General features: G+C 42.5%; 1 pseudogene; it reads right to left on the bottom strand.

Annotated features, from left to right (window-relative positions):
- Positions 1 to 20,350: 20,350 nt before the first annotated feature.
- Positions 20,351 to 20,468, bottom strand: LOC126261003 (5S ribosomal RNA; annotated as a pseudogene).
- Between the last annotated feature and the right edge of the window lie 5,730 nt (positions 20,469 to 26,198).

Below are 26,198 nucleotides of genomic sequence, written 5' to 3'. Positions count from 1 at the left end.
GATTAAACTTTGTATTAGGTTGTTTTATTGCAGACTAATAAGCAAAATCGTGAGAATTTTACACACATTTTCTATGTATATGTTGCTAATAATTATAAGGACCGCCATGAAATAAAAGTGATGGTAGGACAAAGAATCTCTGTGGAAACATTTCTAAGAACTTGCGAAATAGAAAGAACGAATAAATCATTGAATGAAAGACGTTTTTAATTTCCACATGAGAGGCCAACTTTTTTAATTGGGTTAGTTATTTACGACCCAGGTTACGAACTTTGCTCAATGTGACGACTATTTGCATGCACGACAGCTTGGAGCCGCACTAGAGGTACTACCTTACAATTGTTCGGATCACTTGTCAAACGGTGGACCATGGAATGTTCAGCTGTCGTGACACAGCTTGAAAATCGCACATTGCATCCAGCATTCTCAGCCATGGCAACAGAAACTTATACATCAATTTGTGGAGCAATTGACCTTCGGCCTCTCCCAGGAGCAGTTCCCAAATCGCCAGTTAATTTAAATTTCCAAAACATGTTCTTCAAACCCCGAGCAGAAAGGGACTCTTGGTATTCTTTTAATGCGTCGATACTGGCGAAGAGCTGTAGCACTATTGTTGATGTTTTGATAAAACAGCTTTACGAGCAAAGCCCTACTCACCTTGTCGAAAATCATTTTTACCGTCTGCAACTGTAACGCACACTAATGATTGTGTTTCGGCCTTACGTCTCCGTACGAGTTGAAACGTCTCCTTTGAACAATTATACAGGACTGTGCTTAAACTGTCACACAATATTTTTAGCGCAACGCAATCTGACTTTCAAAAATCCCTACAAAAGAATGGCCCTGACTAACATTAACCTATACCTTTCATAGATCACTTACCACACCAAAAATCTTCGTTACTCGAACTACTGCAATACAGCGAGCGCCACTACTGCCAGCTAAATGAAAGATTCGAACTACTGAAGGCACTAACTACTGATAGGTATAGTTAGTAAATGAAAGATTTTGATAGAGAACAAACAATGTATTTACCTTAATAGTCATCAAAAGTCATAATATATGTAAGAGTTCATAACATCCATTCTTACAAATATCAAAACTCCGCCATTTCTCTCCCCACATCCACCACTGCTGGCGGCTCACCTCCAACTGCGCAACGCTACGCGCTGTTCACATCCAGCTGCCCAACACTACAATGGCAGACAACAATGCAAACTAGCCACAGACTGCACACAGCACAGCCAGTGATTTTCATACAGAGCGCTACGTAACGTTGCCAATAAGAAAACATAAACAGCCTACTTACATAGCCCCCATGCTCCCCACAAAAAATTTTACAAATTGTTTTGGGCAGTGGCCAATAATGATTTGATAAAATTTTTCATAATTACAATAACAAAGAAATCAAAGGCACAAACTTATTGATACAATGTTGGTCAAAAGCTAAAATTTTCTCACAGTCCATAAAGACAGTCCTGATCATTCATCACAGTAACATTGCAGTGTTTTTCTCAAAGTCTGAGCAGTAAAAGAAAATGCACACGGAAGTAGTGGATTTCCATGCAGTCTTGAAGAAGTAGTGTTGTCCCTCCAACGGAAAGACAGTGCTGACTCTTGACATGCAGACAGGTAATGGGCCACAACAGAGCAAACCCACCGCAGAGTCAGTCGAAGTTTTGAAGAATACTGGTAGGTAGGTCATCACAGAGCAGACCCTGGCAGGGTCGCCATATGAAACGTCCCCTTTGAACAATTATACAGGACTGTGCTTAAACTGACACACAATATTTTTAGCGCAACGCAATCTGACTTTCAAAAATCCCTACAAAAGAATGGCCCTGACTAACATTAACCTATACCTTTCACAGATCACTTACCTCACCAAAAATCTTCGTTACTCGAACTACTGCAATACAGCGAGCGCCACTACTGCCAGCTAAATAAAAGATTCAAACTACTGAAGGCACTAACTACTGATAGGCATAGTTAGCAAATGAAAGATTTTGATAGAGAACAAACAATGTATTTATCTTAATAGTCATCAAAAGTCATAATATATGTAAGAGTTCATAACATCCATTCTTACAAATATCAAAACTCCGCCATTTCTCTCCCCACATCCACCACTGCTGGCGGCTCACCTCCAACTGCGCAACGCTACGCGCTGTTCACATCCAGCTGCCCAACACTACAACGGCAGACAACAATGCAAACTAGCCACAGACTGCACACAGCACAGCCAGTGATTTTCATACAGAACGCTACGTAACGTTGCCAATAAGAAAACATAAACAGCCTACTTACAGAGTATCACAGTCTAACGGCAAGTCATGTCACTAACCCTACCAACAGCACAAATCCTGCAGCGCACAGTCTGAACGTCGTGTCTATAAAGATGGATACCCTCACGGTATGTAGTTTTCCGTCTATACTGGTTGTATTCAACTAACACGCATTGATGCCTAGAGCCTCCAAACAAGAGCTATTGAAGGTGATGCGGTAGGGACATCCAATTTCACTCCTAATGGTTGTGATAAAACTTAACTTTCGAAATGTTGGTGCCTACCTCCATTACGCAAGATAGAGAATTTAAAAATTTTTAATGGGTTGATACTGTGAGATAGACTTTACATTCATGTCATAACATCGAGTAAACATTAGTAAACATCTTCTGATTTCTGTCAGCAGATTTCATGTTTTTCTTATCTTTACCTTGGTCTCTCATTTCACGTGTCCACAAGTTTCCTCTACCCGAAATTTCTGCACAGCGAATCACAGAATCAGGTCCGCGCGACGACTGCGAACACCTGATTTATTTCTGGGCTCGAAGGCTACGAATTTCACAACAGGCAGCCATTCACCGCGGCGGAATTTCGAGCTTCATTAAACTCTATTCAGCTCTGCTGGGCACGGCGCTGCAAACGACTTTATTCACTTTCGCCACTAACGGTTGGCGCTTAATTTCTCTCGAATTCATTCGTTGAAATAAATCATGCAGTCCATTAAGGGACTGGCAAAAAAATGTTGACGGGGATTTATAAAAATGTATTTGAGAGCACACTAATAAAGCCAATCTGCCAGCATCGCACCACGCTCAAGTCAGCTCGCACGTATGCACGCTTCACCGGTTCGTATATTTTTGTCGCATAAAATATTACTCTCGAACTGTAATTAATTTCTAATTCTTGTTACCGTCCTCATTCCATTTTGTCTTTCTAAGAGTCAGTCCTCGTCTGAAAACAAATCTGATAACAAAGATACATTTTTGGAGGGACCAAATTTTTTAAAATGGAGGTTATCGATTCATAGGGCCGGATGCAGCGTGCCGTTGTAATAAATTTTGCGTCAACTCGATGTCTAAATTTAATACCAACAAAATTCTTTCGAGGTATAATACCAACAGAATTCTGTCATTGGGTGTTACTTTTTCACCAGGTCCATTTTGATCTTAAGGAAATGTTCGAATGTGTGCGAATTCCTAAGGGACCAAACTGCAGAGGTCATCGGTCCCTAGACTTACACACTACTTAAACTAACTTATGCTGAGAACAACACACACACCCATGCCCAAGGGAGGACTCAAACCTCCGGTGGGAAGGGCCTCACAATCCGTGTGTGTGTGCTGGGTTGTTTGGGGGAGGAGACCAAACAGCGCGGTCATCGGTCTGATAGGAATAGGGGAGCGTGGGGAAGGAAGTCGGCCGTGTCCTTCCCAAGTGAATCACCCCGGCATTTACCTGAAACGCTTTATGGAAATCACGGAAAACTTAAATCACAGTGGCCGCACGCGGGACTAAACCGTCGTCCTCTCGAATGCGAGTCCAGTGGGCTAACCACTGCGCCACTTCGCTCGGTCACAATCCGTGACATGGCGTCTCGAACCACGCGGCGACTCCGCGCCGCTCTTAAGCAAATGAATGACAGCGTAAACGATGGCTGTGGAGATGCGTACGGACGAATGGACATGCAACTGTTGAGCAACTGACCGCTCAGACGAACCAAGAGTCTAAAGTCTCTCCTCAACGTCCAATCAGTGAACGTTGCTACGTATGGGCCTCCGCAGCACGCTGTGTACTGTTTGTCGGCGACGAAGGCTGGAATTTGTACGCCTATACCGCAACTGTATTTCCACTGGGTCAGGAGAGAGTTATCATGAAATTGCCTGGGTGATGTCGTCATTCTGAAAGTAACAGTAGATCAACACAAGTCTCGCATCTATCCTTAGGGGCTGCGTCCAGTATCTTTTTTTTTCTTGGCAGGATGGCATCTACCAGCAGGACAATGCAGCGTGTCACACACATCGCGGTGTACGTGCGTGATTTGAAGAGCAATAGGATGAGGTTACCGTACTCTCCTGCCCAATAAACTCCTCGGATTTAAAACCGAGTCGTTAAACTGTGGGACCATCTCGATCGGGCTTTTCGCGACCTAGATCCTCAGCTGATGATGAAGTTTGGTTTGTGGGGCGCTCAACTGCGTGGTCATCATCGCCCGTACAAAGTCCCAATTTTTACACAGTCAAATCTAGTCACTGTCACGAATGAAGACGATGATGATGATGAAACGATAAAAACACAAACACTCAGTTTTCGGGTAGAGAAAAATCACCAAACTGGCCAGGAATCGAAGCCGGAACCTCGTGATCGAGAGGCAGCAACGCTAGCCACTAGACTACGAGCTGCGGACATTCTCAGCTGAGAAACCTAACGCAACTCGCTACTGCACTGGAATCTGTGTGGCTCCATGTCCCTGTCGGTATCTTCCAGAACGCCACAAACCTTCATCCTGCACATCTCGCAGCGACCCACGCTGGAAAAGGGGGCTTTCGACAGGTTGTCACATTAATGTGACTGGACAGTGCCTTTCACGTTCCACTATGGAGGTCTTTCTGTAAGCCCTCAATGATTTCCGATCCTTTTCTTGACATTACCAAAGGAAACAAACACGTTCTTTTGTGGATCATTCTTATTTTATGAAGGTAAACAGAAATAAGTCTCGCAATATGGAACATTACTGTAAATCGTGCTCTGCCACATATAGTAACACTACGACAGTAATGTTAATGTCCCTGTTTGAGTTCTAATGTTACCAAAACACGGACAGCGGTAGTGGGCTAAAAAGGAAATCAGTCGTTTCGTTTTCAAAGGAACGATCAGAACATTTGCTTCAAACGATTCATGAAAACCACGGACAACCTATACCTGGACGATATTGCCACTGACCAATCTCGCTTGGTAAATCCATGGCGGCAGCCGGAAGGTGCACCTTGGGCCACGGACCCCGTGGCAGCGAAGCGTTGCAGTAGTACACTGCAGTAGACAGTGGCTAAGCTGCGACAGGACCGGAGATGCACGCTGACACAGGCAGCTGAGTGCGGGACACACAGTCCCGCCCGGCTAATAGTGTCTGGTGCAGGCGCCCAGGGAGAGAATTCTGGATCGGCGGCTGGCGGCGCTGGTGCTACGAGCGCTCCGTGGTTCGTTGGCTACGAGGGCGTCAGTTCGACCCTCGGCCCACCACGCAGCGTCTGGACCCCTTTGGCAGACGGTCCTGTCATCAGATGGCGGAGCGGCGAAAACCTCACGGCGGAGACCGACACTTCGACGGTTGACCCTTCGATTGGATCACTCGGTGTTTCGATGCATGTCCAGTCGTGCCGGAGCGCCGTTATTTATTATGATGTCACTGTTGGAAACATTGTCCCTGGTTTCGGTAACCGTCCAGACATTTACCTGGAGGCGGACGGCTGTGCTTAGTGAGCGGTGCGGCGCAACACCGTAAGGGACCTACGAGTACATAACGGAAACATCCCCCTTGCCAAGGCTCGTAAGGTATGGGAAAAACAGATCGCTAAAGACCGATACCGGTATTTTGGCTCTGAATAACCGGTATTTTTCGATATTTCTTTGATCTCGGTTGTAAGAGTTCTTTCTTCTTCAATTTTTTACTAACAATCGAGCAAAAACTGAAATATCAATTAGCCGTAGCAGCAGTTTTAAAATTTTTCATTTTTAAATAAACCTTCTTTAAAAGAATTTTCTTGGGTTTGAAATAATGTATCACTGTAAAAATTGGGGAAAGCGGTCGATGCTACCTTAATGACAATGCCGATAGAAACGAGCAACAAACATATGCAAGAGGAATTGGTACAGCATTGCTGAGACAATAACGTTCCTGTTGCCACGTGTTGTGGCTTAAGATACGTGTGTACTTGAACTGTGTAAGACTTACCTCCACTTGTTCTATACGGTTGCTTCTCGCTGTCGTCGGCGAGCGTACGTTGTTTTGCGGAATGACATCAGCCCTAGTCGGGAAATGTTTATACGAAGTGACGAAGCAATGAAGAACAATGCTTCATTTACTTTAAAAGTTTAAAGATTTTTCTACCATTTCTATGAAATAATAAAAAGAGGAAGAAAATTACGGTGACAGTAATAAATGAATAACGTAACAACAGTTCCTCCACAGTATTCAATAAAAATAGAAACTAGACGATCTGCTGCCTATGGATCTGCTGCCTCTGTCAACATAATATGCCTTTACACGCTTGTAGCCGTTGAACAAGGGGAAATTAACTTTCAACCTCAGTTTTCAGCTTTTAACACTGACTATTCGTATGATCCCGACTGAAACAAGATTTTTCAACAGAGTTTCAAAAAACTGGAATCGATATGAAAATAACGGTGATTCTTTTGTACTGTTCAGCCACCCTTCAATCGCGAAAAAATATTGTGATTCTATGTATCTTGAAATGAGTCAAGAATGTTTCAGTCTTTGTTCGATTCTTACGTTTATTACAGGGAATTATAGGAATAAAAAATCGAAAATCGGTTATTTCATAAATTAATTATTTTAGCGTGATTCTTCAATTTCTCCAGGCGTATTTTATGACGAAATAGATCTCGGGTGAACAGCCTGGTATGAGTGTGCATAGGACATGTGCAGGCTGTTCAACCGAGATTTATTTTGTCAATTATTTTAGCTCTTATAACAGTCACATTAAAATGGCATGAAAAAAAACGCTACCACCGGAAACCGGTTGTTTCAGCAATAATCGCAAAAACCGCCATCCTTACGTTCTTGTCGTTACAGAACCGTAATACAGGAACGTTCACGATTATTTAAAATTTTCCTCATGTTCCATCGTCTTTAATTCAGAATGTAGGTGGTCGAATAATTTTATAGTTGCATCCTTTGTTCACTTCGCAGAAGAGTATGATTAATTTCTAGATAGTGGAGACTATTTTGGTTCCTGGCATTACGTTAATCACTTAATAAAAATACACTACTGGTCATTAAAATTGCTACACCAAGAAGAAATGCAGATGATAACGGGTATTCATTGGACAAATATATTATACTAGAACTGACATGTGATTACATTTTCATGCAATTTGGGTGCATAGATCCTGAAAAATCAATACACAGAACAACCACCTCTGGCCGTAATAACGGCCTTGATACGCCTGGGCATTGAGTCAAACAGCGCTTGGATGGTGTGTACAGGTTCAGCTGCCCATGCGGTTTCAACACGATACCACAGTTCATCAAGAGTAGTAACTGGCGTATTGTGACGAGCCATTTGCACGGCCACAATTCACCAGACGTTTCAATTGGTGAGAGATCTGGAGAGTGTGCTACCCATGGCAGCAGTCGAACATTTTCTGTATCCAGAAAGGCCCGTACAGGACCTGCAACATGCGGTCGTGCATTATCTTGCTGAAATGTAGGGTTGCGCAGGCATCGAATGAAGGGTAGAGCCACGGGTCGTAACGCATCTGAAGTGTAACGTCAACTGTTCAAAGTGCCGTTAATACGAACAAAAGGTGACCGAGATGTGTAACCAATGGCACCCCATACCATCACGCCGGGTGATACGCCAATTTGGCGATGACGAAAACACGCTCTAAACAGAACCTGGATTCATCCGAAAAAATGACATTTTGCCATTCGCGCACCCAGGTTCGTCGTTGAGTACACCATCTCAGGCGCTTCTGCCTGTGATGCAGCGTCAAGGGTAACCGCAGCCGTGGTCTCCGAGCTGACAGTCCATGCTGCTGCAAACGTCGTCGAACTGTTCGTGTAGATGGTTGTTGTCTCGCATCCGTCCCCATCTGTTGAGTCAGGGATCTAGACGTGGCTGCACGATACGTTACAGCCACGTGGAACAGATGCCTGTCATCTCCACCGCTAGTGATACGAGGCCGTTGGGATCCAGCACGGCGTTGCGTATTACCCTCCTGAACCCACCGATTCCATATTCTGCTAACAGTCATTGGATCTCGACCAATGCGAGCAGCAATGTCGCGATAAGATAAACCGCAATCGCGATAGGCTACAATCCGACCTTTATCAAAGTCCCCTCCTTACGCGAGGCATCACAACAACGTTTCACCAGGCAAAGCCGGTCAACTGCTGTTTGTGTATGATAAATCCTCATGTCAGCACGTTGAAGGTGTGGCCACCCGGCGCCAACCTTGCTTGAATGCTCTGGAAAGCTAATCATTTGCATATCACAGCATCATCTTCCTGTCGGTTAAATTTCGCGTCTGTAGCACGTCATCTTCGTGGTGTAGCAGTTTTAATGGCCAGTAGTGTAGACTGCCACTCGAACCCGGAACTTTGCTGTTCACGAGCAACGCTTTGAAAAGGTGAACTATCTAGGCACGACTAGCGATCCAGTATCTCGGCTTCAGTCCTACCACTACCTGTCTCCTGATTTCCAGATTTCGCTCAAGTGCTCCTGCATACTTTATGGGACTAGCACTCATGGGAGAAACAATAACGTGGAGAAACGGCTTAGCAACAGCCTAGGGGATTGTTCCCAGAATGAATCTACAGTGAAGTGTGTGGTATTTTCGATCTGTATCAAAAACTAAGACTGTGCTGTGGCTCGAAATTAGAACGAGAAACCTAACTTTTTGCGGCAATTTTCTTACCAACTTCACTCCAAAATGAAATGGTCAGTCTAGAAACAACTGCTAGGCTGTGACTACGCCGTTTCTCCGCGATACTTCACAGAGTGGTAGTCAAGCAAGGTAAGCAGGAGAGATACTGAGATTTTTGGAGAGCAGGGAATTGGTACTGGCAGAACTGAAGCTCTATCGGCAGTTCGTGTGTCATGACTGGACTACTCAGAAGGTAAGAGAAATTCCTGCGGAAAGCAAAATTCGTGCCATTTTTCTGGTCTGGCTACTAGTAATATTCTGCCTGGAAAATTCTGATATTTACACTGCCTGACAAAAAGGTGGAACACACAAAAGACATGATCGGATGTCAAAGCAGTTTCCTACACATACACATCACTGGCAGGTATGCAATTCTCTGTGACTAGCATAACGGCCACCAGAGTGCGCTAGTGTTGTTATCAGGTCTGATATAGTGTGTAAGTGACTTGAAAAGCGTCAGATGTTAAGTGACCAATGTGAAGATCGCGAAGATCCCGTATATCGTGTGGCACAGTATTAATAGCGCCTTACAGAATATCAAAGCGGCGGCATTGTGGGTCTTCATTTGACCAGTATGATGTCAGCCCCAACACTTACAGGCCTTACAGTAACGAGATAAGGACTCCCGCGAAGACACATTTTCCAAGTTCACAGCGTTGGAGAATTAAACTGAATTACCTGTGACCGATGCAACAACCCCGACTCGTACTGTATCTCCAGAATGTTTCAGTTTAACCAGTGAGTCAGTTGATGGTGGAAGGGTCGTACATTATAAGTGAGCAAGCTTACCCTCCCGAGTTTTGCGATAATCAAGGTAGTCCGTCCTTGAACTGACTTAGTGAGCCTCTGCGTAGGAATTGTCTCCACCTTTATGTGGAGGTGCTCTCGCAGTTTTATGTCCCCTTGCAGAACCGTAGCAGCGCCATTGGATTCTAAAAGTGCAATACTGGCGTCTGTGTTTTATGTAACGAAGCGGGTAGAAGTTTTTTTATGCTAACAATTTTTAAGCGGGACGCTATTATGTTGCGTGTATGTAAAAACACAATGAAATGTTTGTTCATACTAAGCTGACTATTAACAGTGCAATAGCATGGCCTAACACATGACTAGATCAAAAGGCATCCTATCGACGGCTGCGGACTATGGCACACAGTCTGTAACCTGAGCGTATAATCGGTGTAGTTAGTAAACGATCGTAAGTCTTCGGTTACGCCAAAGTTATTCATTTATTTGTTGATATCAGTGTCTCCTGGTATTGCAAAATTACTGAAAGATAGTATTCATGACCCGTAGACACTTCCTAATGCCTGAGTGGCAAAAGGCAAGTTCTGTCGGTAAATATTTATTAATAACAGGTACATGATTCGCTCTATTTATTGACGTCAAGAGCTATTACTGCATCTCAATGGCTCTGAAAGCGCCAAATGGCCAACTGCCTCTGCTAGCCAGCGTGGGAACTTACCGCCCTCGCTCCTTACTTCGTATATACTGCAGCGCTGATACGTTCACTTTACATATGTGAAGTAGGAAAACCGAAAATAAAGTAAAATGGGGATCTTATCTGCAAATAAAGGGTCCCTTACATCGAATTTAGTTCATCAGATGTTAGTGGGCGATACTCGTTAGCTACCTATCACCTGTTTTCCTGTGAACTGGGTCTGTTTCAAGGCACTGGAGCATAGAGCACGATTTAGGCCATTAAATGCAAGGGTGGAGCACTGGCACTGTTATATTGTCTTGCTCACTTAACTAAAGAAAAAATTCGTAAAGAAGAGGTAAAAAACTTACTTTTCTTGGAGTTATTATTTGTACTTAGTAACCTAACTGCACTCCATCATTAATCTGAATCTTATATCTGCTTAAGGGAATTTATTGTGTTTGAAAAAAAAAAATTATATTTGGCGTCCAGTGGAAGGTATATTGTAGTTAAATACTACTATTCGTCTCCATGCACCAAAATATGTTTACTATGTATGGGAGAGCGTGTACTTCAGATATATGTCGTTTCACAATTATTTATGATTATTTAACATTCTTCTGATACCTTAGGTAAAAGAATCGATGCATAAAAAAATTAAAATCAATAATTAGCGTTTTGTAATCAAATATTAGGCGGACGCTACAACGGTTGGTCGAATCGTGCAGATTTGTAGGCCATTCGGATGCGACAGTGGCCCCATGTTTTGGGAACGTGAGGACAGACCTTTTAGATTAGATTAGATTAGATTAGTACTTGTTCCATATATCATGAATACGACACTACGTAATAATGTGGAACGTGTCAGGTTAATAAAAGGTGTCTATACAAGATATTACATTAGACAAAATATTACATGATGCTCAATATTTTTAATTTTTTTTTTTTTGTGGTGTTGGGAAATTACCCACTTACTATATCCAAAAATTCATCTAATGAATAGAAGGAGTTGCATTAAGAAATTCTTTTAATTTCCTTTTAAATGCTATATGGCTATCTGTCAGACTTTTGATGCTATTAGATAAGTGACCAAAGACTTTTGTGGCAGCATAATTTACCCCCTTCTGAGCCAAAGTTAGATTTAACCTTGAGTAGTGAAGATCCTCCTTTCTCCTAGTGTTGTAGCCATGTACACTGCTATTACTTTTGAATTCGTTCGGATTGTTAATAAAAAATTTCATAACTGAATATATATATTCTGAGGCTACAGTGCAGATTTCTAGCTCTTTAAATAAGTGTCTGCAGGATGATCTTGGATGAGCTGCAGCAATTATTCTGATTACACGCTTTTGTGCAATGAACACTCTTTTGCTCAATGATGATTTACCCCAGAATATGATGCCATACGAAAGCAGAGAATGAAAATAGGCGTGGTAAGCTAATTTACTCAGATGTATATCGCCAAAATTTGCAATGACACTAATAGCATAAGTAGCTGAACTCAAACGTTTCAGCAGATCCTCAGTGTGTTTTTTCCAGTTCAACCCCTCATCAATGCATACACCTAGAAATTTTGAATATTCTACCTTCTGATCGAAGTCTATATTTATTAATGGGGTCATTCCATTTACTGTGTGGAAATGTATATACCCTGTTTTGTCAAAGTTTAATGAGAGCCCATTTGCAGAGAACCACTTAATGATTTTCTGAAAAACATCGTTTAAAATTTCACCAGTTAATTCTTGTCTGTCGGGTGTGATAGCTATACTTGTATCATCGGCAAAAAGTGCCAGCTTTGCATCTTCGTGAATATAGAATGGCAAGTCATTAATATATATTAAGAACAGCAGAGGACCCAAGACCGAACCTTGCGGCACCCCATTCTTGATTGTTCCCTAGTTTGAGAAATCACCAGTTTTTTGCATATTATGTGAACTGTTTATTCCAACTTTCTGCACTCTTCCAGTTAGGTATGATTTAAACCATTTGAGCTCTGTCCCATTCACACCACAGCACTTGAGCTTATCTAGAAGTGACTCACGATTAAGGGTCTGGTCGACCTCCACAAGGGAGGATCGCTGTATTGTGCACCGAGTACATCATAACCCTTTAACATCTCCGTCTATTATCTGAGAACAAGTAATGGACTTCTTGCAACAGTCTGCGTTAGCCCACACATTTGCTTGGAGACTTGCAGCAGCCCTGCAACAGACTGCTTTATCCCACATTTCCTTGGAGACTTGCAGCAACCAGACTAATAAATTATCGCCCCATGCACGGGCTGCCATTAACAGGGCAGGAAAGGGTTACATTTGAAAAGGTGCCATGTTTGGGAAACATGGACTGCTGATGGCGTTGCATTGTGTTCAGCAACGAATTGTCGATCTGCAGTATCCATAACGACCATCGTCGACGAGTTTGGAGTCGACGTAGAAACTCATTGTGTCCTCTAGTGTTACCTCTCCATCTCCACGGAAAGCCATGTTCAGGTTTATTTTCTGGTGTTGCACGCAGCTGTATTCTACCTGGGAGTTTCAAATATACGAAGTCTGTTAAATAAAACTCCACAACTTTGTCCACAACATTTTTTACGCTACCGTTTACTTGTTGTGCATTGTGTCTTTTGAAATACTCCCCTGCACAATAGATACACCGCTCCCAACGCTATTTCCACTTCCGGAAGCAGTCTTGGTACGCCTTTTGTTGAATCGCGCGAATTGCCGTCTGGAAATTTTGTTTTATCTCATCTATCGTTACAAATCTTCGTCCTTTTCAACTTTGGAAATAAGAAAAAGTCCGCCGGAGCCAGGTCTGGAGAGAACGGAGGTTGAGGGAGCACAATGATTTCATTTTTTGTTTAGTAGTCAAGCCCACCAGGGATGAATCTGCGGGTGCTTTATCGTGATGCAAGAGCCATAAATTTCTCGCCACATTTCAGGCCGTTTCTCACATTTTCTCTCAGGCGTCGCAATACGTCCCGATAGTACCATCAATTAACAGCTTGTCCCTGTGACACCGAATCATGATGAATTAATCCTTCAAATTCAAAGAATACTATCAGCATCTCTCTGACATTTGGCCTGACCTGACGAGGTTTTTTGGTCTTGGAGAACCTTTTCCGACCCAGTGTGAAGACTGAACCTTGGTCTCAACGACATAACCGTATGCCCATATCTCCCAGCACCAGTTATGATTCTCTTAAGGAATACCTCGTTCTCATTTGCTCGATCTAAAAGCTCTGGTCTCGACTCATGAGCAGTGGGACGAACTTGACGGCAACACGATGCATTCCAAGATGGTGTGCCAAGATTTCATCACATGATCTAACTGCTTCTTCAGCAGTCTCACGGACAGTCAGTCTTCGATTGGCATGCGTAACTTCGTTGACGTTACTGACATGCTCGTCGTCGGTAGACGTCGAGAGAAGTCCTGAACGAGTGTCATATTTAACTTCCGTCCGGCCATTTTTAAAGCGTAAGAACCATTCGTAACACCGAATACGGCTTAAGCACTCATCACAGTAGGCGCTCTGCATCATTTGGTGTGTATCATTAAAGGTTTTCTAGAATATCCCGCAAAATTTAATGCAGACGCGTTGCTCCTCTAACTCCGCCATCTCGAAATTCGCAAACTGTGCTACACAAAGCCCTGCTCAATGCAGCACTAAACAATAACTAACAGATATACAACAATGAAACTACCGGCAGTTACAAATCAAACACAGGTGCGTGCATGGAGGCCAACGACATTTACTTCCAACACACCATTGGCGCAAAATTACGAATGTTCCGGAATTTTTTGAACAAACCCCGTACGCTGCCTGATAAAAAAAGTTAAGAACCCAGAAGGAAGGAGAAAACGAGATGAAACTTTACGGTATGAGAATGTGTGAGATGTTATCAGTGAATGCAAAAATTCGAGTCACTTATCAGTTAGACGTTATGTATACAGTAATTCAGATGGTGTAGTAAATTTAGAGAACCGACACTGGAAGTTGACTGCGGAACGATTCTACTGGCGGCAACATACATTGCGCGTAAGGACCACGAAGATGTTGTTATGGTCTTCAGTCCAGAGACTGGTTTGATGCAGCTCTCCATGCTACTCTATCCTGTGCAAGCTTCTTCATCTCCCAGTACCTACTGCAACCTACATCCTTCTGAATCTGCTTAGTGTATTCATCTCTTGGTCTCCCACTACGAGTTTTACCCTCCACGCTTCCCTCCAATACTAAATTGGGGATCCCTTGATGCCTCAGAACAAGTCCTACCAACCGATCCTTTCTTCTAGTCAAGTTGTGCCACAAATTTCTCTTCTCCCCAATTCTATTCAATACCTCCTCATTAGTTATGTGATTACCCATCTAATCTTCATCATTCTTCTGTAGCTCCACATTTCGGAAGCTTCTATTCTCTTCTTGTCTGAACTATTTATCGTCCATGTTTCACTTCCATACATGGCTACACTCTATACAAATACTTTCAGAAACGACTTCCTGACACTTAAATCTATACTCGATGTTAACAAATTTCTCTTCTTCAGAAACGGTTTCCTTGTCATTGCCAGTCTACATTTTATGTCCTCTCTACCACGAACATAAGATACGAGAAATTAGGGCTCATACGGAGGCGTATAGACAGTCGTTTTTCCATAGCTCTATTGGCGAGTGGAACAGGAAAGGAAATAATTAGTAGTAGTACAGGGTACCCCCCCACATTGCGGAGTATCTATGTGGATATAGATGTAGCTGTAATAACGTATCTTGTTTTGAGGCAAGCTGGCCGACAATCTTTGTAACTGGCCCTTGATAACCTAGATACTTGCACTGTGATAGCGTTCACATCCGAACTGGTCTTCCACATATTTGATCAGAGACAGTACTGGGGATCTTTGTGGCCAGGGGAATTCCTCAAGATCAAGCAGAGACAAATGCCATGTGTGGACGAACACTATCCCGTTGAAAAATTTTTGCTTGAGACGTAACGGTTGAAGTTGCAGGATGTCCGTGACGTAGCATTCTGCCGTTAGAGTTCTTTCAAACAGTACCAGCCGTGGACTCAAATGATAACTCGATGGCTTCCCACACCTTAGCAGTAACACCGCTGTGCCCCTCCAAAACACTGGAGGAATGGGAAAGCTCCCTATTTCGCCACCATGCTCACCGACAACTGTCATCCAGGGTAGTACAGAACAGCAATTCATTGCTGAACACAATACAATACAATGCTTCGCGGTAACGGCCAATTCCAAATGCAGCAGCTTCTGTTGTGTTGTTACCGCCAGCCTACGCACGGGAGAGTAGTTTTCTAGTCCGGCTGCAGCTTGTATACAACCACTGGTGTGGGATGACAAAGAATATTGCAGGGAGTCCGTTATTCGTTCTCGGATGGTAGGCGCAGATGTGCTTGGTGCACAATACGACGATCCTTCACTGTCTTAATCAGAGTTGTTCGACTGGAAACTTGACGAGAATGGCTGCCATCACATTTTTATGGAGATCACACTGAGTCGATGTAATATACGTGCGACCCCTAATCTGGACACTGCTCGGTTACACCAGTCGATCAAATGGACACCCTCAATGAGACCTCTTTTAGACTCTGTCAAGTGCTGATAAAGCTGTCTCACATGACTGCGCGGCATCTCCATACTCTTCACAGTGATCACTCTAGATCTGATGCTGTACACGTCCCTTGTTTACCTCACCAGACCTAGTAAGAACAGTAACTACGAACAACACTAACGAGCTCTGGTTACCGTTCTACTAGTCACAGAAGATGGCAACCCTAATCACTTACGTACCTGCCAATGAAGTGCAAGAAGCTACATTGACATCTGACCATGTGTTATGGATGTTTTACTTACTTTAGCAGACGGTGTATATAAGGTTGTGGAAAAGAAGGAGTCCATATTTTGAGAGTTGGTAGTATGGACCAAAACAAGATCAAAATGTCCGGTAAACGTAGGTTCCATAATGCATACCTTAGGAGCTTTGTAGTACTTGTTCATCTTTGCTTCGTTCTACGTCGTCCGTAATAATGCTCATGGCACTTAAAATAGTTATTTCAGAGCGCATGTTTATTGAACATTTTATCTTATATTGGTCCATATTACCACCTCTCAAAATATGGGATTCTCTTTTTTAACACCCCGAAGAACCTCACAGGCCATTTTTTTTCGAGATCAATGAACTTGTTTCATCGGCATACCGTTTGTCATGTTAGAGGAATACTTTCTTTGAAAAAATGTTCAAATGTGTGTTAAATCTTATGGGACTTGACTGTTAAGGTCATCAGTCCCTAAGCTTACACACTACTTAACCTAAAATATCCTAAGGACAAACACACGCCGGCCGGGGTAGCCGAGCGGTTCTAGGCGCTACAGTCTGGAACCGCGAGACCGCTACGGTCGCATGTTCGAATCCTGCCTCGGGCATGGATGTGTGTGATGTCCTTAGTTTAGTTAGGTTTAAGTAGTTCTAAGTTCTAGGGGACTGATGATCTTAGAAGTTAAGTCCCATAGTGCTCATAGCCTTTTTTTTTTTTTTTTTTTTTTTTTTTTTGACAAACACACACAACCATGCCCGAGGGACGATGCGAACCTCCGCCGGGACCAGCCGCACAGTCCAACACTGCAGCGCCTTAGACTACTTTCTTTCCAGCTGCACAAAAAAAAAAAAAAAAAAAAAAATCCTGTTTGACAGCTTGGAAGACCTCTTTATTCGATGAATTTCTTTTCACGACATCATAACTAAGAGATTCGGAGATAGATGAGACATTCGAGAACCAATCTGGAGAATGTAGTATGTGAGGAATTATTCCCAAGCCCGGGTGGTGTACGTTTGGCTCGAGAACAGCCGGTTTTCGAACAAATATACCTTACTGGTACCAGAGTACTTTTGTTTATTCCAGTCACTTTTGCATCAAAGTACCTGTATTATACGGACTGGTCAATGACGCAGTATAAGAAAAGTCAATAACTTTTCAGCTTTCCCAGAGATCAGTCAAAATGATGCACTTTGTGCTTCGTAAAATAGACGCCATCACTTTTCCAGGTGACAAGATGATTATTGCTTTTCTGGATGACATTTCAACTGTACCATCCTACTATTTAAGCTACAGTTTTGTCTCCAAAATGCAGCTGACAATCCAGGCTTCATCTACAGCCACATACATAAGCCAGAGTTCCTTTGTGCTATGTTTAAATCTCACAAAAAATAATAATGTTGGTGCCCGAGTGCTTTTCTTCGCAGTCTATTACAGCTCCTGTTATAGATGTTCAACATCGTGGCAGAGCGGTTCTGGGCGCTACAGTCTGAAACCGCGCGGCCGCTACGGTCGCAAGTTCGAATCCTGCCTCGGGCATTGGTTTGTGTGATGTCCTTAGGTTGGTTAGATTTAAGTAGTTCTAAGTTCGAGGGGACTGATGACCTCAGACGTTAAGTCCCATAGTGCTCAGAGCCATTTGAACCATTTTTGTTCAACATCTTCGTAAGTTGAATTTTATTCTACATTTACTTAATTCCTCATAAGAGGCATCTAGTGTCTCAACATAATCATAATGCTTAATGCGAAAAACTTATTTAATGATAGTATGAATTTGTCTACCGCTTCTTAGGAGGATACCTTAATTTTGTAGTCGGTATGCGCAAAATCCGCATCTCCATAATCATTAGTACCTGCAACAGGGTCCACTTTTATTTTTCTTAAAGCTACATTTTGGTAACGCTGTGTACTCGTTCAATTCATTTCTACGAAAGTGAATGCAACTGTCGAGGAATTGCTGTTTGTGGCATACTGGTTGGAACAGATGTGTTACAAGAATTAACTTGTTTTTTGACATAATTTCCACATAATACATTTCTCCTGATATTTCTAGAATATTTACAGTTGTTATGATTATTAATTCTTACATATAGGACGACGTACGCCTAATCTCGCTGTTGGCATTCGATGACCAATAGTGTTTAATGCGTGATGTTTCTAAGCGCCATAGTGACATGGGCGACAGACAAAAGTGATTTCCCTATGCATAACTTGTAGTCTTTCTCTTCCCACAGTCCTTGGACGTATCAAGTGGATTAAAAAGGAAGGCACTATGACCAACAGTCACCACAAACCTAACAGAATTCTACCATACCCATGTAGACACATTGTGCGAATTTTTGAATCTGTGAAAAACGCTTGTCCTATCGTGAACAACTCATCCTGTCGTATTACTCGTGAACAACTCATTTTCTTTCCAGCTGTCTTTGTCGATTAATTCTTTGAAGATTTAATAATTATCGTGGCAGGCCTGATAGACTGATACGTGATAACACCTCTTCACGTTTGATGTATAGATAAATAGATTTATATAAAAATGTATAGCTAATGCAGTCATGTGCGTAGCCATAGAAAATGCGAAAATTTACGAACTAGGATCAGCTGGATCTTCCTCACTGGACAGCTGAATTGCTTTTGTGAATGAATATAGATTTAAAAGACAGGAGTACACTTCAGACACTTTTCTCTTCCTTGCACTTCTCATGTCTGGTACAGTAACTACTTCCGTTTTTGTGTACCAGAGACGTTCCATTTTAAGAAGAAATTTTCTTCTCTTGTAGCCAGTGTCTTTCTTCCAGTGAGGACTAAATTCCAACCATATTTTAAAAGCACAGAGGGTACTAATACCCAATATTATAAAAAAAACCATGGGCCATCTTCTTGTCGTAGTTTTGTAATGTAGGCCCAGACTGATTACTCCATTGAGTCTATTTTGACCGAGTTGTATTATAGTATAGGATTATAATAGCTGCTCCATCTTCATCAATTTCCTCACTGAAGTGCATAGTCACACCTGACCCTTTTTTGTGCAACAGAAAACCACTGAAGCTGATCCCCGAATCTAAAGATTCTTAAACTACAGTTACGCCCCATACTACGACAATTTCTGGAGGAGATTGTTCCAAGCAGTTCTCTATTTTTGTTCTAATTCCTTTGAAAACTCCAAACTTGTGAAGAAATTATCTGTTGAGATATTTCTACCACTCCGCGATATATTTTCTGGCAGTTTTAATACTACTCATTCTTCCTGATTTATTTCTCTAGGCTGGTCTTCGGCGTTTTGTGTATTCAGCTGCAGATGTGACATACATACACTCCATATCTTGATCCGTACTTTCCAGGTCTGAACGGATCTTTTTGTTGTCCTGTTCAATCCGAAGACTGATTTCATGCAGCTCTCCTTGCTCCTCCATCCTGCGCAAGCCTATTTACCTCCGAATAATTACTGCAACGTACATCCTTCTGAATCAGCTTATTTTGTATTCATTTCTTGGTATCTCCCCTCCCCTCTCCCTGCCACACGCACATACCTCGAATACTAAACTGGTGATCCCTTGATGTCTCAGAATGTATACTATCCACAGATCTCTTCTTTCAGTGAAGTCGTATCACAAATTCCTTTACTTCACAATTCTGTTCAGTGCCTCCTCATTAGTTACGCGATCTGCCCATCTAATCTTCAGCATTCTTCTGTAGCACCACATTTGAAAAACTTCTATTCTCTTCTTCTCTAAGGTGTTTATCTTCCATATTTCACTTCCATACGGGGTTACACTCCATGCAGATATCTTCAGGAAAGGATCCCTAACATTAAATCTGTATTCGATGTTAACAAATTTCTTCAGAAATGGTTTTATTGCCGTCCCAGTCTACTTTTCGTATCTTCTTTACTTCGGCCATCATCAGTTATTTTGCTACTACCTGAAGTGTCTCGTTCCCTAATCTAATTCCCCCAAGCGTTCCGTCTTCAGGCCACAGGTGGCCCATCGGGACCATCCGACCGCCGTGTCATCCTCAGTTGAGGATGTGAATAGGAGGGGCTCGTGGTCAGCACACCGCTCTCCCGGTCGTTATGATGGTTTTCTTTGACCGGAGCCACTACATTCGGTCGAGTAGCTCCTCAATTAGCAACACAAGGCTGAGTGCACTCCAAAAAGTGGCAACAGCGCATGGCGGCCCCGATGGTCACCCATCCAAGTGCCAGTCACGCCCGACAGCGCTTAACTTCGGTGATCTGATGAGAACCGGTATATCCACTGCGGCAAGGCCGTTGCCTTAATTCCCCCTGCATCACCTTATTTAATGCGACTACTTTCCATTATACGTGTTTCTGTCGTTGATGTTCATCTTATATCCTGTTTGTAAGATACTGTCCATTCAGTTCAACTGTTTCTCCAACACTTGCTGTCTCTGACAGAATTTCTGTGTCATCGGCAAACCTCAAAGTTTTTATTGTTACTCCTTTAACTTTAACCCCTACTCAAGATTTTTCTTTGGTTTCTTTTACTGTTTACGCAATGTACGTATTGAATAACTTCGGAGACAAGCTACAACCCTGCCTCACTCCCATTTCAACCATTGCTTCCCTCTCACGCCCCTCGACTCTTATAACTACCATCTGGTTTCTGTACAAGTTGTAAATAGCCTTTCGCTTCCTGTGTTTTATCTTTGCTACCCATCATAATTTGAAAGAGAGTGTTCAGTCAAAATTGTCAAAAGCTTTCCGTAAGCCCACAAGTGCTATAAATGTATGTGTGCCCTTCCTTAGTCTATCTTCTAAGAGAAATCGTAGTATCACTATTGCCTCGTGTGTTCCTACATCTCTCTGAAATCCAGACTGATCTTCCCCGAGGCCGGCTTTTACCAATTTTTCCATTCTTATGCGCAGAATTCGTGTTAGTATTTTACAAGCGTGACTTATTGAGCTGATAGCTCGCCTGTCAGCACATTCTTCCTTTGGAATTCGTTGTCTACTCCAGAGGCCTTTTTTCGACTCTGTCGAATTCTTCTCACACTATCTCCCATCTCATCTTCATCAGGTTCCCCTTCCCTTTCTGCAATAATCCCTTCAAACTCATCTCCATTGTGTACACCCTGTGTATACTGTTGCCACCTTTCAGCTCTTCCTTCTTTGTTTAGCACTGGTTTTCCCTCTGTGCTCTTGATATTCATACAGTCACTTCTCTTTTCTTCAAAGACCGCTTTATATTTCCTATAGACGGTATTACCTTACCGCTAGTGGTATATGCTTTTAAATCCTTACATTTGACTTCTAGCCATTCCTGCTTGGCTATTTTGCATTTGCTCTGAATCTCATTTTTTTTAGAAGTTCGGTTCCTTTCGCTTGCTTCATTTACCGTATTTTTATATTTTCTCCTTTCATCGATTACATTCAACATATCCTGTGATATCCAGGGATTTCTATTAGACTAGGCCTTGTCTTCTTACCTTTTTCATCCTCCGGTGCCTTCACTATTTCATCTCCCAACGCTACCCAGTTGTCTTCTGTGGTATTCCTTTTCCCTTTTTCTAGTCAGTCTTTGCCTGTGCTCTCTCTGAAACTCTCAACATCCTCTGGTTCTTCTCAACATATCCAGGTCCCATAGCCTTCATTTCTTACCTTTTCGCAATCTACAGTACATAACCAATAAATTGTGGTCAGAGGTCACATCTGCATCCTTAAATGTCTTATAAATTGAAATCTGATTCCGAAGTCTCCGTCTTACCATTATATACTCAATCTGAAATAATCTATCTGAAACCTTCCAGTTCTGTTCCACGTATACAACCTTCTTGATTCTTAACCAAGTGTTAACATGATTAAATCATGCTCTGTGCAATATACTTTTCTTCGATAATGCGTTCAGTATTCTGTTCATAGTAACTAAACCATATTCCTGTTTTCTTATTCATTACTAAACCTACTCCTGCATTACCTCTATTTAATTCCTTATTTATAACCTTGTATTCAATTGACCAAAAGTCCTATTCCTCCTACAACCGAACGTCACTAGTTCCATGTACTTCTAACTATCCATTTCAGTTTAAATTTTCTGACCTACATGCCCAATTAAGGGATCTAACATTCCAAGCTCCGACCCATACAACGCCAGTTTTGTTTCTCCTGATGACGACATCCTCCTGAGTAGTACCTGCCCGGAGATCCGAATTGGGGTCTTTTACATCCGCAATATTTTACCCAAGAGGATGCCATCATCATTTAACCATACAGTGGAGCTGCAGGCCTTCGGAAAAAATTACGGTTCCCCTTGCTTTTCGTTTGCAATATCGGCACAGCATGGTCAATTTGACTGATGGTACAAAGCCACATCAGACAATCAAACTGGCTGTTGCCCCTGCAACTACTGAGATAACCGCTACCTTGCCACGCAAGGCACGCAAGCCTCCCCACCAACGGGAAGATCCATGGCTCATGGCCGGCCGGAGTGGCCGAGCGGTTCTAGGCGCTACAGTCTGGAACCGCGCGACCGCTACGGTTGCAGGTTCGAATCCTGCCTCTGGCATGGATGTGTGTGATGTCCTTAGGTTAGTTAGGTTTAAGTAGTTCTAAGTTTTAGGGGGCTGATGACCTCAGAAGTTAAGCCCCATAGTGCTCAGAGCCATTTGAACCATTGGAACCTTGGCTCATGAGGGTGATTGAGGGGATACATAGACGAAACGACACCTGAGCCTAAAAGTTACCTGTTGTTCATAAGCTGCAATATATTCATATATTTCGTGTGAATCATGTGATGTTCTTACCTTTTGTTCAAATATATCCCTTACAGTCGCCAATTTATCAGCGCTACTACGATTCTGTCGCCACTACTGTGCGTCACCTAATTGAATACTGAGTGATATTTCTTTAATGTGCTTTCTGATCATAGAGCTATTGAATATACGTCAGCCATGCTCTTTATTCCGTAAATTAATTATGTGTTCCTTGTGATTTTCGTACACTCCTGCAAGCAGACCAAGCAAGCAGTTAAATTCATACCAGAGTACATCGAAAACGTTCAAAGAAAGGCAGCAAGTTTTGTATTATAGCGAAATATGGGAGAGAGTGTCACAGAAATGATACAGGATTTGGGCTGGAAATCATTAAAAGAAAGGCGTTTCTCGTTGCGACGGAATCTTCTCACGAAATTCCAATCACCAACTTTCTCCTCCGAATGCGAAAATATTTTGTTGACACAGACCTAAACAGCGAGGAACGATCACCACGATAAAATAAGGGAAATCAGAGCTCGCACGGAAAGATATAGGTGTTCATTCTTTCCGCGCACTATACGAGATTGGAATAATAGAGAATTGTGAAGGTGGTTCGATGAACCCTCTGCCAGGCACTTGAATGTGATTTGCAGAGTATCCATGTAGATGTAGATGTAACAGTATCCATCTATTTGTTCTTGAAAATAATTTTAACTTCTTTGTTGGTCCACTTCAAAATATTCTGGAAAATAATGAGGTTCACAGATAATTGAAATGCTGACAGCACAGTATTTACATTCCTTACACTATACCACATTGGGCCTGGAGACGTTTTCAGTAGGTTTCGTATTGACTGCTTCTCATGTAATCTAATACGATTTTTCCCTGTTTTTCTGTTACATTTCTGACCTGAAAACAACGAGAACACTATTTTACATATTATTATTATTATAGTTATTATTACTGCTGTTGTAAACAAATGCTAGATGAAATTTATTTATTTGAAAATATTCCAATTTAAGACGCCATCAACTTCAGATAACCTATTTTTCAAATCTCCAACATCATCAGAATCTTCTTCTCATTCACTCCTTTGGAAATAATAGCATCAATCTCTTCATCGTCATCAAATGATATTTCACTTAATTCCCCTTCCTCATTCGAAATTGGTTGTTTCAGGACTACCCAAAGGTTTGCATTGCTTTGTGAATGATTTCAAGATAGTTGTGCATATACCATCAAGAGGTTCATCATGTCCTCGTGAAATGTCACGGTAAAAACCCACGATAAGCCGACCGATGCGCCCCCACTCCCGGGAAAAGAACGTCATGGTCGATCATTAATTCTACGACGCACTGATGCAAAACACTAACAAGTGAGTTAAATCACAACAAAAACTAAAGCAAGAAACCGTCACAACAGGTCCGGGAAATATTATCATTTTTGCAGGTATTTCGTATACCAGCTTTTCGAAGTAAAAGTCATAATTTTGTTTTCATAATGCTGCCTTCAGGAAACAAAAGAACAATTCATATTGGTAGTCAGTGCAAACACCATGAATAAATTTTAATTCGTTTAATTTTATAACTGATTAAAGAATCATTGGATACAATTGACTCAGAGGGAGAAAGTCATATACCCTACTGGCCATTAACATTGCTACACCACGAAGATGACGTGCTACAGACGCGAAATTTAACCGACAAGAAGATGATGCTTTGATATGCAAATAATTAGCTTTTCAGAGCATTCACACAAGGTTGGCGCCGGTGGCGACACCTACAACGTGCTGACTTGAAGAAAGTTTCCAACCGATTTCTCATACACAAACAGCAGTTCACCGGCGTTGCCTGTTGAAACGCTGTTATGATGCCTCATGTAAGAAGGAGAAATGCGTACCATCACGTTTCCGACTTTGATAAAGGTCGGATTGCAGCCTATCGTGATTGCGGTTTATCGTATCGCGACATTGCTGTTCGCGTTGGTCGAGATCCAATGACTGATAGCAGAATATGGAATCGGTGGGTTCAGGAGGGTAATACGGAACGCCGTGCTGGATCCCAACGGCCTCGTATCACTAGCAGTCGAGATTACAGGCATCTTATCCGCATGGCTGTAACGGATAGTGCAGTCACGTCTACATCTCTGACTCAACAGATGGGGACGTTTGCAAGACAACAACCATCTGCACGAACAGTTCAACGACGTTTGCAGCAGTATGGACTATCAGCTCGGAGACCATGGCTGCGGTTACCCTTGATGCTGCACCACAGACAGGAGCGACTGCGGTGGTCTACTGAACGACGAACCTGGGTGCACGAATGGCAAAACGTCATTTTTTTCGGATGAAACTAGGTTCTGTTTACAGCATCACGATGGTCGCATCTGTGTTTTGCGACATCTTGGTGAACGCACATTGGAAGCGTGTATTCGTCATCGCCATACTGGCGTATCATCCGGCGTGATTGTGTGGGGTGCCACTGTTTACACGTCTCGGTCACCTCTTGTTCGCATCGACGGCACTTTGAACAGTGGACGTTACATTTCAGATGTGTTACGATCCGTGGCTCTACCCTTCATTCGATCCCTGCGAAACCCTACATTTCAGCAGGATAATGCACGACCGAATGTTGCAGGTCCTGTACGGGCCTTTCTGGATACAGAAAATGTTCGACTGCTGCCCTGGCCAGCACGTTCTCCAGATCTCTCACAAATTGAAAACGTCCGGTCAATGGTGACAGAGCAACTGGCTCGTCACAATGCGCCAGTCACTACTCTTGATGAACTGTGGTATCGTGTTGAAGCTGCATGGGCAGCTGTACCTGTACACGCCATCCAAGCTCTGTTTGACAATGGCCAGGCGTATCAAGGCCGTTATTACGGCCAGAGGTGGTTGTTCTGGGTACTGATTTCTCTGGATCTATGCACCCAATTTGCGTGAAAATGTAGTCACATGTCAGTTCTACTATAATATATTTGTCCAATGAATACCAGTTTATCATCTGCATTTCTTCTTGGTGTAGCAATGTTAAAGGCCAGTAGTGTACACTGACGGAAACAAAAATTACACACCAAAAAATAATTTGATGTAGATTAGTAAAACTTCGAGGTTACACTTATCTAGGTAACATAATTAAGTAATTAACATTGCAAGATCACAGGTTAATATAGGCGCGAGATAAGCCTCTGAAAATGAGAAATGCTGGTACATTAATAACCGATGTAACTGCCAGAATGTTGAATGCGAGCATTCAAACGTGCATGAATTGCATTGTTCAGATGCCGGACGGATAT

The sequence above is a fragment of the Schistocerca nitens genome, chromosome 5, assembly GCF_023898315.1.
Source record: "Schistocerca nitens isolate TAMUIC-IGC-003100 chromosome 5, iqSchNite1.1, whole genome shotgun sequence".
Classification (NCBI taxonomy): domain Eukaryota; kingdom Metazoa; phylum Arthropoda; class Insecta; order Orthoptera; family Acrididae; genus Schistocerca; species Schistocerca nitens.
This window is presented reverse-complemented; position numbering and strand designations above follow the sequence as displayed.